Here is a 4092-nt window from a genome sequence, read left to right as displayed (position 1 = left end):
GTAAAGGTTTGTTCTAAATATTTTAATACCTGTAATAAACTTGCTAAGAGTAGAGATATTCAAGTTAATACTCAAATACTGTGTATGCAAACATTATCAATACAGAGTGGGACCATTTTTTCTTAATAAAAAAGCCAATAAAAAAGGGTGTCAGTCTATAAAGATTAAAATTCCAAATCACAATGAAAGGATCTTGAGTAATTTACTGATTTTATTTTTCACTATGTGACATGAAGATACCTTACTTTTGGTATCTGATACAACACAATGACATCTGCAGAATGTAATATTGTAGTGACAGTACTGAGGTTAATTGTTAAAGACTAATGAATTCTTTTGATGTGAAATGCTTACATCTGAATTATTTATACAGAGCATTGGTCCAATAACATAAAAATAGAGAACAGCATCTGGAAATTTACCTCACTCAATATTCAGAGATAGAAGAGTCACCCATTCTTTCCATTATTTTCTGCAAATAAGGCCTGTTCACACTGAAACCTCTGGCAATTGAATCACGGCATCTTCCCAAGTGCCTGTATGAAGGGGATGCTGAAGGCCATCACCGCATAGCACATTGCAGCATTAGGACTCGTTCCTTTGCCAGCCTTGGAACACTCCCAAAACATTCCCAAAGTCCAGGAGGCTGGGTGCTAGGGACTGGACTCGGCCCAGGCTGCAAGACGACAGCCAACAACTCTGAAATTTGAAAGTGGCAGATGCAGTCAGGCCAGCATTGGCCCAGCATCATCCTTCCGGGCCCAGGGTGAAAGAGGTGTGCCTCTTCCGTCAATTTTAGAAATTTAATTTTGATTTCTTTTGAGCTAGTTGTAGTTCTACTTTCACATTTGTACTACAGGGTACGTAAGACACAATAATAAAAAAATACAGTGAATGTTTAAAATTTTTAAGTTTTTATTACAGTAAAAGATACATTGCCATTAATTTCCCTTAAAATACTCCTCCTCCCTTTGAACAAGCTTACCTTTCTTGCCACTTTCTAAAACAGTTTCAGCAGTTCTCTTTTGTACCTTTGGTTGCTCTGTTCTCACTCCCCTGATGTCCCGAATGGATTCAAAACACTTACCTGCTATGGTCATTGTGACTTTAGGGAAGAGCCAGAGATGTCCCAGTGTCAGATCTGGTGAACAAAGTAGATGAGACTACGCTGCAACACACAGAAAGTGTGGTAAATATTTGGCCAATGTGAGGTGATCAAAACATTTGGTGGATATTTAAATTAAAAGTTTATTACAGTAGAAGACACTTTGCCATTAAATCCCTCCTCAAAATACTCTGCCTTGCTTCAAACATGCTTATCCCACTGTCTCTGACAATGTGTCTTTTACTGTAATTTTCTTAAATTTAAATAGTCACTGTATTTTTCCATCACTTTTCCCACCCTCTCTCTTTCCTACACCCCCAACATTAATCGGGCAAACTCGCGAGGAATTTATCTTATTTTTAATGAACTTTTCAAAGAAACAGTTTTATTTGCCTTTCACATTTGAAGGGTGTCCTGTTTCATCAATTTCATTTATCTCTGTACTCCAGATTGCTTAAATGTGTTTTTTAAATAAATCATATAGGATTGAGAGCTCTATACAAAAGCATTTTGGAATGCCTTTACTATCCCTTCCCGCTCATTCCACTTTCTAGGTTTCTGTAGGATGTTCAATACTTTACTTTTCCAAAAATCATTAAATGTTCTTTGAAATACCTCTCTTATATTTTAATACTACAGCATTTACCAGTAAATTTAAAGAAAGTATTGAGTATTAACCAGAGAGTGAACCCAGGGCTTTCACACTGGGCTATGTCTCCAGGCCTTTTTATTTTTTATTTTGAGACAGCTCTCACTACATCGCTTAGCCTGATCTCAAACTTGTGATCCTCCTGAGTTTAGTAGCTGGGGTCACACCTGTGCACCAACCTGCTCAGTTCGGGGGAGAGTGTGTCAGCATTTGCCAGGATGGTAATCTTTATAATAAAGAATTTTCTTTTGAAAAAAAAAAAGAAAGGATGGGCTAAGGTAACACCAACTGCAATAACAGATAAACATTGAAATCTAAGGCACCTAAGACAACATAAGCTTATTTTACACTCATGCAGTGTCTAGTCTGACGCGGGAGGTTGTGCCGCGCAGCCCCTGAGTGCAGCCACTTAGAAACCATGGCAGTGGAGAGGCTTCTGTTGTCAACTCTTGGCTTCCAAGATCAGCCAGGCACAGCGGCGCACACATGTAGTCCCAGCACTTGGGAGGCTGAGGCAGGATTGCCATGAGTTCAAGGCCAGCCTGGGCTATATAGTAAGTTCAAGGCCAGCCTGCGTTACTTAGTGAGACCCTACCTCAAAAAAAAAATCTCTCTGATGTCAGCGTCTGACTAACTAACAGAGTAGACAGCATGAGTAAGGCCAATAGGAGCTTCTGTGGCTTATTCCATCAGAACACTTCCTTTGGGGCCTTTTGCATCACAAGTCATTCTGAATTTTAACAACTCTCTGCCTAGAAACTTATGAAACAGGATCAGGAATTCAAGCCTAGGCATGATGCAAATACACTCTGCCCATCCGGTTTAGACATTCACATGAGACCTGCAAAAGTATAATCCCAATTGCTCAGGGAACTCATTCAGAATGAGCTCTGCCCAGCATGGTTTAGACAGTGGCATCAGAGCTTGAAGTTTAAATGTGATACTGAACTTCCCAAATTTTGCATCAGTGAAGATTAAATGAAACCTCACAAGAAAAAACATCTCATTCAGGGACAGTGCAGAGGAAACTCTCCATAAACATGCATTCTTTCCTACCCTCTTAGTACTCTTGGCTATGCAAGGGACGGCTGGGGTGTGATCTGGCTGGGCTCCCCAGGCTTACGCACCAGAAGATCCAGAGTGGTTCCTGGCCATGCTCTGCCAATGCCCACTCCAAGCACTGTCCTCAAATGCTTCTGAGTTCCTTGGTTAAGGCAAGGGTGATGGCTGCTTCTCCATATCAAATTTTAGGGACAAATTACATTGAAAATGCTGAGGGCAGTACACAAACCCAGAAGGATCCAGTAAGATTTACTCTGTTTCTATCCTTCCTTCCCTTCTCCCCACCTTACTATTTCTCCTGTGTAAAACAGGGAGGATAAGTACTCAAAGAATCATGAAGGCAGTGAAGTAACATGAGGAACAAGAAAAGCAAACAGGGTGAGGGGTAAGCTATAAAAAAGAAATAGAGAAACTCCCTTCCTTGATGTGCAGGAGAGAAAAAGTCCTATAGCATTCCCCCCAAAACAACATGGATGACCACATGGCAGATATAACTTTGACTTATATGCTTTAGCTCATGCTAAACCTGCAGATCTTAACAGCAGACTGTGAACTAATAAAAGTCTACGGTGCTGTATAATTATGTTCTGGTGGCATTCAAGCTTCTCTGGGATACTTAAGGGCAAAATTCTCACAACATTTCAGAGATAAGTAAATACTATATACTGATGGGCCTTAGCATTCACAGACCTGGAAATAAAGGATCTAAAGATGAGATGGTCCCAAATCCTAAAAGGCTTGGAGCAGAAGCAACTCTTCATACAAAGTCCTCTGTGATATTTTGCCTACTCTTTTACTGGTTTAAACTGCCATCTTTCTAATGAGATGTGGGGAGTCAGCCCCCAGGGCTTCAAAATGAAATCTTGGCTTGCCCAGGAGTCCACCGCCCTCGTATTTATGTTTAGCATTAAATACCTCATGCAAAAATAATGACCTTGGCTCATGGGCTTCAGCTGTTTCAGAAACAACTCAAGCCAAAGCTTCAGGGCACCCCTGCTATCATGGGATGGAGATGCAGATAAGTAAGCCCAGAGGAAATTATTCCTGGCTTCTATAAAACTTGATGCTTTCCCACTCAAAAGTAAAGGATAACTGGGATATGGAAAAAGAGAAGGCAAAGAAGGAGAAAGTTTGTATGTATGTATATGCAGGATAGTTAACATGTCTGTTCTGCTGTCTTGTATTTCTTTGCTGAAAGAAACTGTCAATGAGTCCTTGGTTGATCAGCTTTGTATGTCTATATCTGTTTTCATGAGAAACCACTTTGAAGATATCA

General features: G+C 40.3%; 1 long non-coding RNA gene across 3 annotated transcripts in view; it reads right to left on the bottom strand.

The window, feature by feature from the left end:
• Positions 1-215: 215 nt before the first annotated feature.
• Positions 216-4092, bottom strand: part of LOC106147096 — a 12844-nt gene continuing 8967 nt past the window's right edge. For all 3 annotated transcript variants that reach the window (XR_001231834.1, XR_001231836.1, XR_001231835.1), the window contains exons 2-3: positions 1088-1168; positions 216-699 (exon numbers count right to left, since the gene is read on the bottom strand). This is a non-coding gene — a long non-coding RNA (uncharacterized LOC106147096). The remainder of the gene's footprint in view (positions 700-1087; positions 1169-4092) is intronic.

The sequence above is a fragment of the Chinchilla lanigera genome, unplaced genomic scaffold (assembly GCF_000276665.1).
Source record: "Chinchilla lanigera isolate Chin_1 unplaced genomic scaffold, ChiLan1.0 scaffold00117, whole genome shotgun sequence".
NCBI classification, from domain to species: domain Eukaryota; kingdom Metazoa; phylum Chordata; class Mammalia; order Rodentia; family Chinchillidae; genus Chinchilla; species Chinchilla lanigera.
Note: the sequence above shows the minus strand (reverse complement) of the source record. Positions and strands in the feature narration are given on the sequence as shown.